We start from the raw sequence: 12777 nt of genomic DNA, 5'->3' as shown, positions 1-12777 counted from the left end.
CACTGTGTGCTCATTTGCATGTCATTTCCCAGAATCCCTTGCTACAGTGGAAGTGCTGGATGATAATGGTGAAAGGCGGGGTTGCAGACCTGTCTAAGACATGCAAATGAGCATACAGTAATATTTCCATTATATATATATATATATATATATATATATATATGTGTGTGTAATATGAGAGGCAAACTACACTTATAAATAAGGGTTAAAGCAGGTTTGCACATTGTACATTTTATAGCGTACATGCTGCTAATTTAGCAAGCTTTCCTGATTTGTTACTAATATGTTTTTTTTTACAAATTCTTCTCTGTTTAGACAAACTGCCATTCGAAGAGGAGGGAAAGTGGCCTCATCTTTAATTCTGACTTTCCCAATAGTAGAGAATATGGAAAGGTTCTCAACTTGTGGAATATCTTTTTGATTAATCAGAAGGGAAGGAGAGGGTGTAAATAAGTACATTCTATTTCCAGAGCCGTTATTGATGCTTGGACTTCTAGCACTGCGCAGCTGGTGCTGCTGTGATCTGCACTGTCAGTCTGAGAAATGTTCTTACCACTCTAATGAGTACTTCATTATTAGGCATAGCTTTTTTTATTTTGACTAACAATAGATATTATAAGACAAGCTTTTGAGAGTTCTCCTCTCTTCCTCCGGTCAGCAATACTGATTTAAAGAGATTCCAATAGTTTAACACAGATGGAAAAAAAAGAAAAACAAAATAGCCATCTAAGGCAGATGATGTAGAGATGGAATAAACAGACAGGGATCAGCAGTGTGCAGGGGGGTGGGGAGAGGGGGTTCATTGTACAATTCACAGAGAGGCAGGGGGAAACCCATATCAGTATTAAGTCCTCTTGTTTTAGCGTCAAAGTGGATTGTCATTTTGAGTTCAAATGCTTTCCGTTCTTGAGTACTTTAAACATCCATTAAGGATTTGAAATTTTAAGTCATTTATGAAATGATCTGGCTATGAGAAGTGGTGTCCCACTGGAGTGCAGTATCTTCCTTCATGGTGTGTTATTCTGTGTCTGTGTACAGTAAGTTCTGGTTTGCAGCTTTTGGCTGGTTTCAGCAATGTAGCATCCTTGCTCACATTTGCTGCATTGAATGATATACTGGACATTACTGGATGTGCAGCAGAATGTTCCTTTGACATTGAATGTTCTATGTCAGTGGTGACTGGCTCTGGGATTTTGGCATATGTTTGCAAAGTTTGCAGCATGTGTTATTGCATGGTCTTGTGCCATTAACAGCGTATTTCAGTTCATTATGAAGCTTTCTATGGACCAACTTCTGTCTGAGGTTTGGCGGTTGCCGGAATGCAAGGATGGGAGGTTTGGGGAAGATGTCTTTTAATGTTTCATTCTCCTGTCAGCATGGGTTGCAGATCTTTGATTATTTTTCGCATTCCCTCTAGGGCAGGGTTGTATGTAGCCCTATGGTATGCGTCTGGTTGTTTTTTTCTTCTTGTATTGGTGCAGGTGTTCTCGTGGGGCTTTACAGTAAGTGCAGTTGTGATTATTGTGGCAATAGTTGTTGGCTTGTATTCCTTCTGTTTCGATGATTCAGTCAGGGTTGTGAGGTGTCTGTTTCTGTCTTTAGTGTCAGAGCATATACGGTTATATCTAATAGAGTGCCTGTGTATGATGGCTAGTTTTGTATGAGTGGGATGGAAGCTGGAGTTATGTAGGCAACTTCATCTGCCTGTGGGTTTCTTGTATACAGATGTGTAGTTTGCCATTCTTCAGTGTTACTGTGGTATCTAGAAAGTTCACTAGATTTGCTGAATCATTTATTTTGAGCTTAATTGATGGGTGAAATGAATTCAAAGACTCATAATTTTTATTTATTTTTCTTCGCCTTATGTCCATATTAGATCATCAATGTATCTGTAATATTTGTAAGGTTTGTGGGTGCATGGGGTAAGGAATTTCTGTTCAAGATTGGCCATAAAACGATTGGCATATTGCGGTGCTATCCTGGTGCCCATTACAGTTCCCATTAGTTGTAGATAAATGTCCTTGTTGAAACTGAATAGTTGTGTGTGAGGATGTATTCTATCAGTTTTATCATTTCTTCAGCGCTGTATTTCTGATCCAGGGGAGATGTTGCAGGGAATTGCAAACATGCCTCAGTGCCATCCTTGTCGGGGATGTTACTGTACAGGGATTCTACATCCATGGTAACTAGTAGTGTGTTGGATGGTAGTTGTTTGATGTTGTTTAGTCTATTGACAAAGTCGGTGGTATCTTGTATGAAGCTGTTGGTGTTTGTGACTAGCGGTTTTAGGATATTTTCCATTAAGCCTGATATTTTTTCAGTGTGTGTATCCATACCTATTATAATTGGTCTACCGGGGATTCCTGGTTTGTGGATTTTTGGAAGCATGTAGAAGAAACCAATTCCTGGGTTGTTAGGTATTAGTAGCTCCAATTCTGGTTGCAGACGATTAGAGATGATTTGATTAGATTCTGGAGTTGTCTTGTATATTTCAGGGTTGGATCATGAGTCAGTTTCCTATAGTAGATGTTGTCTGTGAGATGTCTGTTGCCTTCTTCTATGTATTTATTTGTAACCATAACCACCACTGCACCGCCTTTATCTGCTGGTTTGATAGTGATGTTGTGGTTGGTTTGCAGTTCCTTGATTGTAGATCTCTCCATGGGGGAAAGTTTGTCCATCATTTTTTCTTCTGTGCTGATACTAGTGAGGAAACTCACAATCTGAAGCTCTCTATGTAGCTCTCTACTGCTCTCATAGAGTTTTAGGCTTCATTGTTGTAACATACGAGTCTGACCATAGGCTCCTACATAAAATCTAGAGGAAGTACTGAGATTAACAATGCAACCAAAGCTCCAGTTTCAATGTGAGGTGTTACAACACCATTGCCACAGAAGAAGCATGTTTACAGCAAACCTTTATCTTTCTAGGGACAGATACTTAATGATAGTTGTATGAACGACTCATAATTAATAAGAAACAGATCAGGTTGTAACTTTCAGGATAATATGTCCCTGTAGGCAGATGTTCTACACCTACAACCAACCAATGGTAGGTCTAAATAGTTAAAATTATTTGTATTGCTTCTGGCAATCGGTTTTCTTGGAGTAATGGGGTTCTCTTGTAGGAATTTGTGTTATTCCCGCTCTGTCACATCAAAGGCTCCTTAGGGGTTGCAGTATCAGCATTTACATCATTACAAGAACTATTACCGTGAAAAAAATGGCATGTAGAGGAGAACAGCTGTTTGACGCTTCAAAAATGGTTTTGTTTGATAGGTAATAAAGTCTAATTTCTTATGGGTGCAATCTTTGGTAAACTAAATGTGGGAATTATAGTGTGATATATTAAAAAAGCATCTGTGTGGAACATTGTGATGCATGTGGCAGCTTTTCTGTCCATTGTTGCCACAACCTTATCTATGTACCGTAAAGTTGTTTAGTAGGTTGGAATGTGCTCTCCATTTCAAATATTATTACTTTCAAAACAAAAACCAATGGCAGACAGAGACCACATGGACAATTACACTTTGTTCCCTCAATTCTCACTATTACATTGCTGACCTTTTTGAGAGTTTTTCTTGTACCTGCACAATGTATTCATGGATTCTTTTTTTTATTTTGAAAGGCAGCATATGGCCCATGCAAGTAAAAGCGCAATAAGGTGTCTTATGGTTAGGGTGACCAGATGTCCCGGTTTAGCCGGGACAGTCCCGATTTAGCCGGGACAGTCCTGGTTTTTAGGGCTCTGCCCCGACTATTTCGGATGCTGTCCTGGTTTTTGTATCCCCCTGGCGAGCTCCGACTGCGCATGGGCGCAGAGCGCTTGCCGACCGTGCATGCGCAATCGGCACTTGCCGGCTGATCGTGAGCATGTGCAACTGGAAAATGCCGTTCGCGCATGCGCAGACGGCAAGTGCCGATCGCGCATGCACACGAGCAGCCAGCAAGTGCCGATCGTGCATGCGTGGTCAGGAAGTGCTCTTCGTGCATGCGCAGTCGGCGCTCGCCATTCACGCATGCGCTGTCGGCGAGTGCTGACTGCATATGCATGACACAAGAAGAGTGATACCTTGGTGACTAGTTTTAACACTATGTGCAATTTACCCTTTGTGCTGTAATCCAGTTAAAGACCACAGCTTTACCCCATAAGTTTATCTTCAGTGCAAAGTTAATACCACAATACATAAGGTTCCTGCTCTGGTAAGGTGCTCATCCCTGAAGGAGGTAGAAGTCTGAGCTCTATAGTAATATATTGTACATGAAGATGAGAGGTAACAAGCCGAGGATAACTGGTGGCTTCCAATCCATAACGAGTCGATTACTTTGCAAAAGATGATTAAATGACATTGTACAAATTGCCTCTAACCTTCACCTTCCCAACTCAATGAAGTGCTGCAGGAACGATACATTATGCTGACATATGCCAGGTATCGTACCGGGAGAAAACACAGGGGGCTTTAAATATAAATTCCAATTGTGCAATGAAAGGTTCTGCCATGCACGTGCGTTGCTGGCCACCAGGCCCTGAAGGGGTTAAATTAATTTTTCTTACGTAAATGCTGGGAATATTGCAATGCATTTAACTGTCCCCAAGAAAGGAAGGCTATAAAGTGGGAAATTAAAGAGCCCCTCATCCAATCCTCTATACCTGGTCTGCTCGACTCACCTAAACATGGTTCCCAGGAAGTCTGTTATGTTCTGGTGACATCGCTTATTTGGAGGGGGCAGCTCAGAACCTGCATTTTCCCATTAGCACAGGCGTGGCCGACTCCAGTCCTCAAGGGCCAGGTGTTATTAATATCCCTGCTTCAGCACAGGTGGCTCAATCAGTGGCTCGGTCAATCTGAGCCACCTGTGCTGAAGCAGGTATATCCAATACCTGATCTGTTGGTGGCCCTTGAGGACTGGAGTTGGCCACCCCTGCTTTAGCACACTGTGCAGAAAGTTCCCCACCAAGTGAGGTCATCCCCGCCTCCATGTTCAGACCGCAATATGCATTACTAACTCAAGCTTTTCAGCTGGAGGTAAAGCGAAAAAGATGTATGTAGTGAACAAGCATGAATAAATCTGCTGATGATCAGCTATCTAGGTGTACATGACCTCTACAACCCGATAATGTGCTACAGTATGTCAACTATAATCAGCCATGTAATGGCAATCACTGGTACATGTGAAACAAACACAAGAAAAATACTCAAACTATTCCCTATACTAATCTTACAGCCCCAGCTCCCTAAAATATCTGTAGTGTATTGTGCCAGATTTTGACACACACAAAATATTAACATGGCTACTGGTATACTAATAAAATGCATATCAATATGGCCGCTTTCTATTGGCTGCCCAGGATCGAGCATGACAAAGAACACATTTTGTATCTGGGAGTAAATAGTCTCCCCCCACAAAGGAGAAAAATCTCGGGAACTCGGGGGCCCTCAGATGTCAGGGGAACAAAAAATTAACTGCAATGGATCGCCCAATTAGGGTTGCCAGGCGGCTTCTCCAGAAATACTGGACAGTGGTGAAAGGTGTGACGCGCTCGAGACACACACTTCTCACCGATCCATGTTGTTTCCTCCTCTTCTTGGCCCCACCTCCAGGCTGCTGACACCACCTCCTCATCTGTCCTGCTGGGTAATGCAGCCAATCAGGATGAGGAAGCTGCCTAGCCCCCTAGCAACAGCCCAGCTCTCTCCCTGCTCGGGGAAATCCCACAGCCCCCCCAAGCCGGTCAGGTTGCTATGTTCAGTGAGGTAATACCGGTATATACATACATGTCCAGAGAGGTAATTCCGGTATATACATACATGTCCAGAGAGGTAATTCCGGTATATACATACATGTCCAATATTACCTCTCATTTGTTACAGGACAGTGTCCAAATACTGGACAGTCCAGTTCAATACTGGACAGTCCAGTTCAATACTGGACACCTGGCAACCCTATGACCAATTAGTACACTATACCTCAAAAAAATGCTGCCAGAGAGGATTGCTGCTTTAAATTCCACCAGCACTCCCCGACCTTCTCCCCCCCCCCACCTCGTTGACAGACCACCAGCCAACAACCCCCACTGCCTGCTCAACAAATTCACGCATACACACAAAAATGTATATACACACAGACACACCAAGCTCATTAAAGCATCAAAATCAGAGAGGGGGAAGAAGAGAAAATAATAACGATCGGAAGATGTTTTAAGGACTGTATCAAATTCTATGAAATAGTTAGTAGAGCAGAAAAAGAGCCCAAAGCAGAAACTAACCTCGGCACAAAGAACTAGGAGAAAACTAAATGACCAAGGACAAAGGGGAACAAAAAGCCTCCAAAATTACAATTGGAAAATGCGTTTGGGAATTTGGCTTGTTATGGTTTTAAATTGGGCTAGGAATATTTACTAGACTAACGCCCTTAGCGATACGCGTGTATTTTATTGTTCGACCCCACATGCTTTTTTCTCCCACTTTGATCGGGTAATAATGCCATTTTGTGGAAAGCCTATTCCCCTTTGCTACATATTAATGCTTTGTGAACCCCTCTAACAGCAAAGGGATGAAGAAAGTTGCGTGGGGTAGTCTTCCATTGTTAGGGTATCCTGTCATTCCACTTGCAAAATTCAAATGAACTGGTTACTAGTAATGATCTTTCATTCCCAAATAGGGCAGAGGTGAAACACACACACACACACGCACACACAATCTTAGTACTGTACAAACCAGTCCTACCTTTAATCTTGACAATGCTAGATGTTATAATACAGCACTGAAGCCATTTCCGGCATTGAAGGGGTTACTGATTACAGCACTGTTTAGAAGCAGAGTACAAAATCAGCACTGATTAGTTCGATCATGCATGATGTTTCAGGTTCTAGTCATCTTCCAGCGGAGTCGCCCGTACAAAGTGGGTGTCCATTTATACCACGATCTGCCAGTTTTCCCAATTGTTTACTGCTTGCGTCGCCTACTCATCTCAATATACACAGATGCTAAATAAGCACTGGCTGCCAACACCGTTCACATTCATTCTGAGCCTTAACCCCTGCAACAGAAACCTGCACATACCGCAGGAACAAAAACAAGCTTGTGATTTGTGATTGCAAGCCGGGGCTTCTCCAACCTTTGTGGAAACCCAAAACAGCTGTTAAGACATCAAAGCCCTGATGCCAGGGCTGTGATAATAAGGGGTAAATGGATGAACCCATTGTCAGGTGGCTTTCTGATATGAGGAAGGAGGCTGCATTATTTCATATCTTACATTGACTAATCCTTCCTGTTCTTCCTACCATGTACGTGGAAATCTTGCTCTACTTAGCATGAAAGAGCTAGTCATGTTCAACTATTCACTGAAAAGAGTTGTTGTTTTTTGTTTTAGATTTGAAGGGTGAGATTAGTCAGTTGAGTTATTAAAAACCTTACAATCAGAATTTGCGCGCACCTTCACTTCACTTAGCAAGAATTATTGCAGCTTTGGGAAGAATGAATATTGAATATACCCCCATACTGTTTCTCAGGGGGGAGGCGTTGTTGGACAGCATTACACATAATGGGATTTGATGGGCACGTGGGAGTTGACATTTTCTTACACAGTCATTATTAGAGATGTTTTTTTTTTTATACCAAAACGTCTTGCTCAACAACTGCTCTTACAATAAAACACGGAATAAATGGTAAGAGGTCACTGAAGTCAATTCCTTGTGAATATGCCACCACATTTGGAATATGTCGTGTGTATGCACTATAAAATGCAAATCTTCAATTGAAGGAAAAGAGCGTCCCTCCAGGGGACTGGTACACAAATAGAACATTATTTATTAGACAGAATCCACATTTCGGTCCGTAACTCGGCCCTTTGTCAAGATCGTGGCAGTTACGGACCGAAACATCGATTCTGTCTAATATATAATTTTCTATTTTTGTACCACCCCCCTGGAGGGCCGCTCTTTTCCTTCAATTGAAGATTTGCATTTTATAACGACTGTGCCTTTTGGTGTTGGGTGTGCACCCGTGGCAAATCATGTGTGAGAGTCAAGGAAGTGCACCGTTTTCTTCAACTTGATGTGTATGCAACTATGCACTATAGATAGTTGTGACCTGCACGATATGTATATATGTATGTATGTATGTAAATATGTATGTAAAATGCACTATATACATATAGATATATGTATATAGCGCCATTTATGTACATAGAGCTTCACAGCAGTATTACACGTGACATAAAAGTAACATTACGAAAAGGAGTCTCTGCCCGAAGAGCTTACAATCTAATCGGTAAAGAGGAAGAATGTACATAGACAGTAGGAAGGTGTTCTGTTAAGTGCGTCTGCAAAGGGCCAAGGTTGATGTATGAGGTGTAGCCATACGCTTTGTTAAGGAGGTGGGTTTTAAGATAGGTAGGCTAGAGAGGGTGCTATTCGGGTATTGAGGGGAAGGCCATTCCAAAGGTGAGAAAGGTTTAAGGCGGGGGACGGCATTAGATACAAATGAGGTAGAGAGAAAACATCCTTGAGCAGAAAACAAGAGTATGGCAGGTGTAAAGCGAGAAATTAGGGCTGAGATGTAAGGAGGGGGAGAAGAGTGTAATGTATAGCCTTAAAAGTTAGGGGAAGCAAATGGGCAGCGGAATTGAACATGGTTATTGACAGAGAGGACAGGGAAGAAATATGGGACTCTGCCTCAGGAACTTCCATATGTATCACAGTGAAGGAAAACATATATAAAATCATTTATCACTGGTATCTTACCCCAGTGAGACTAAAACAAATATACCCTGTGGCCTCAGACTTATGCTGGAGAGGCTGTGGACAAAGAGGGGACATGGCCCATATCTGGTGGCTATGTCCAGAGATTCAGAAATTTTGGCTTATAATACAAGATTTAATAAAAGAGGTCACAGACCTCACAATTCCCATTGACCCACTGACCTTCCTATTGGGCAGACCAATAGAGGAAATTGATCGCCCAATATGGAAATTAATCTCCTTCATTCTCACAGCAGCGAGATGCTTAGTTGCGTCCTCATGGAAGAAGGTAACGCCCGCCACAAAACAAATTGTGAAGAAAAGACTCAATGAGGTCATGACAATGGGAAAACTCATGGCCTTCCTTAAGCGCTCGACGGAAAGTTTCTAGAAAATATGGGAGCCCTCGCTAACCCACTAACCTAAACCAAAATATATTTCACTAAGTAACACGCACGCAGAAGGGCCTTGGGCTATGGATAAGAGAGTCCTGCTGGCCGAGGGGAGGGAGGGACAACTCCCTTCCCCCCACACACACCCCCACACTCTCTATCTCTTCTCATTCTTTTTCCCCCTATCCAGGCCTCCGGACCATGATGTGGTCCTAGGGTCATCCCCCCAGGGGTGACACCCTGTCCCTTCTACTACTTGAACAAGGCAAAATATTATTGTATTAGGCCATATATGTAATGTAATGCAATGTATGTAAACCTAAATATGCCTAATAAAAACGTTTGGGAAAAAAAAAAAAGTTAGGGGGAGAATTTTGTGTGTAATACAGGATTTGTTAGGAAGCCAGGAGAGGGATTTCAGCAGGGGAGACGCTGAGACAGATATAGGAGAGTAAAGTGTTTCTAGCAGCAGCATTTAAGATAGATTGTAGGGGAGATAGGTGAGCGGCAGGAAGGCAAGACAGCAGAAAGTTACAATAGTCGAGATGGGAGAGAATGAGGGCCTGCATTAGAGTTTTAGCAGTAGGGTGTATCTTGCAATGTTGTGGATGAAAAAACTACAGGTTCTAGCTACATTTTGAACGTGAGAGGAGGAGACAAATGTGACCCCTAGGCAGCGTGCTTCTAATACTGGGTGTATGATAGTGCTTCCCACAGTAATGTAGTAAGGGCAGTAGGGTCAGGCTTTGGAGGAAGTATGAGGTCAGTACTTGATATGTTAAGTTTGAGTTGGCGGAGGGCCATCTAGGATAATATAGTGGAGAGACAGTCAGAAACTTTAGTCTGTACAGCAGGTGGAAGGTCAGGGGTTGAAAAGTACATTTGTGTATCAGCGTAGAGGTTATATTTGAACCCATTTGAGATGTGATAAGGTAACCTAGAGAGAGTGTGTAAAGAGAAAAGAGAAGTGGTACCCGGACAGAACCCTGGAGTTCACCCACAGCGAGATCAATAGAGGAGGTTTTAGCAAACGAGACACTGAAAGAACGATGGGAGACGTAAGAGGAAATCCAAGCTAGAGCTTTGTTCCGGATACCAAAAGTATGGAGAATGTGAAGGAGAAGAGGGTGGTCAACAGTATCAAAAGCGGCAGAGGTGCCAAGCAATATGAGCAGAGTTTAATGACCTTTGTCTTTGGCAGCATGGAGTACATTAGTTATTTTAGTGAGGGCTTTTTCTGTGGAGTGAGCAGTGCAGAAGCCAGAATGTAGAGGATCAACAGTAGGAGAGAAAAAGTAAAATAGAACAAGTGAGAAAATACAAGGCGTTCAAGGAGTTTAGAGGCAGAAGGCAGGAGGGAGACAAGGCGATAATTAGAGAGACAGGTAGGGTAGGTAGGTAGTCATTATAACATGACATGTTCTAGCTTACTGTCAGTGCTGTCAACATATCCCCTGCATTAACACCAAATACTAAACAAAGATGTGATAACACTGTGGCCAATGGCAAAGGTCACATTTGTATATTCTGTCAGATTTTCTACTACAACACAAAGATAGTAAGACACCTCTATATTTGACATACTAACGATAAAGGGCAATCATCAGCCAGTGTCAGGGCGTTATATACCTAAGCAAGTTGTCTTGATAACTAAAGCCAGGCTAATTGGTTAAATATGTGTTAATTACAAAAATATTGAAAACTAGGTCTGATGTCAACTCTCATGGACTGAGCACAAGAGATGGACAAACTTGTTGCCAAAGTTCAAATCCACCGGGAAAATGGCAGTTCTTCGCAAGTTTGACTTTTCACTAATTCATCCTAAAAGGTTTGTTTTGCCACACTCACACAAAGCCTTACAGTTACTGCCATCTAGACCCCGATGTATGGGTTTGAAGGAGAGCATCCCACGTTACTTATGTATCAACCCAGACACACTTTCATGCAACCTGTGGAGGTACACTTGTGCAAAAAGAATGCACACCTGGCATACCTGGGAAATATGTAGTGTATTCAAATAACTTAAATTAGCATTTATTCCAGGTGTGTTCCTTTTTGTGCTGTCGCTCCATGTGTTGTATTAAGGTGCATTTAGTGAGGTACTGTATACAGGCATAGCCCGCTTTAAGGACACTCACTTTAAGTACACTCGCGAGTAAGGACATATCGCCCAATAGGCAAACGGCAGCTCGAGCATGCGCCTGTCAGCACGTCCTGAACAGCAATACCGGCTCCCTACCTGTACCGAAGCTGTGCGCAAGCGGGGAGACTATAGAGCCTGTTACAAATGCGTTATTTACATCAGTTATGCACGTATATGATGATTGCAGTACAGTACATGCATCAATAAGTGGGGAAAAGGTAGTGCTTCACTTTAAGTACATTTTCGCTTTACATATATGCTCTGGGCCCATTGCGTACGTTAATAAGGGGTATGCCTGTATAAGTAACTAGGGACTCTAGTAAAACAGATCTTGGTCTCTCTCCCGCCCCCTCCTTTGTATGTCACTGTATTCAGCAAGTTCCTATATAGCCAGTGTTCCTCTCCCCACCTCCTCAACTTTATTGGTTCTCTGATAAGGACAGGGCGGGGTAAGGGTAAAGAAAACACTTGATTGACAAACACGAAGATTCAGCTGCCCCTAAAGGCAACTGGCTGACTATGAGGCATTGCACCTTTAATGGACCAACTACAAAGTTCTTCACAGAAGACAATAGTGTGTACAGTTATTGAACCTCACAGGTGTATTCTTATACTGCAGACACAACCCACGAAGAAGAGACCTATGAGTTTTTAAAGGCTCTGTACGCATTTCTTGTCTATTAATGACTTATGTTGGTTCGTGAAAATGTATTCAAGATTTAAATTAATCTATAAACCTTTAATAAAAAAAATTGTGCAAAACCCCACCAAATGCAGCTCTTTTCTACAGCCTGGGCTTCTAAATGTATGCAGGAGTAATGCCCTTTCCAATGTAGTGATCTGTCTATCGGTATTTGAAGGCTTCTAGTAGGGGTGTCCAACGCCAGTTCTGAAGGGTCACCAACAGGTCTGGTTCTCAGGATATCCCTGTTTCAGCACAGTTGGCTCAATCAGTGGCGCAGTCGTTGACTAAGCCAATAATTGAGCCACCTGTGCTGAAGCAGGAATATCCTGAAAACCTGACCTGTTGGTGGCCCTTGAGGACTGGCGTTGGCCACCCCTGGCTTATAAGGGGCCCAGCATTAAACCATAAAGGGTAATTATTTGGAGGGCTCAGTTGGCTAACCCCCTCTTTGCTGCCAGAAGGGTTTGCAAGCTGTGCAATGTATTGCTGGGCCACCTGGCACGGAAAATTATTTACTATTGTTTTGTTGTATTGGTTAATAACTGATATGGATTGTTAAAAGGAAGTCTGCTTTAAATTCCCTTCACAGTGGCTAGGCTAAGCAGCTTTTGGCTGCAAAACGAGGCATACAATGTGCAATTCCTGCCCCATTGCGCAGCCAGTCATAAAATGCCACACAAAGTCTATACCAAGGACGCTCTGTACCCCTTACATCTACAGTGTCAGAAGCTGTGAGCTGGAAACATCTGAGACACCAAACCTTGTTCTAAGAAAAACAAATTGCTGTGTGATGCTCAAACAGGTACATCATGTAC

At 42.5% G+C, this 12777-nt stretch overlaps 1 protein-coding gene across 2 annotated transcripts in view; it reads right to left on the bottom strand.

Moving 5' to 3' along the window:
* PTPRF (protein tyrosine phosphatase receptor type F) overlaps window positions 1-12777 on the bottom strand; it is a 534777-nt gene that overhangs the window by 425242 nt on the left and 96758 nt on the right. The gene's annotated exons all lie outside the window — the stretch shown is intronic.

Source organism: Ascaphus truei, chromosome 10 (assembly GCF_040206685.1).
Source record: "Ascaphus truei isolate aAscTru1 chromosome 10, aAscTru1.hap1, whole genome shotgun sequence".
NCBI lineage: Eukaryota > Metazoa > Chordata > Amphibia > Anura > Ascaphidae > Ascaphus > Ascaphus truei.
This window is presented reverse-complemented; position numbering and strand designations above follow the sequence as displayed.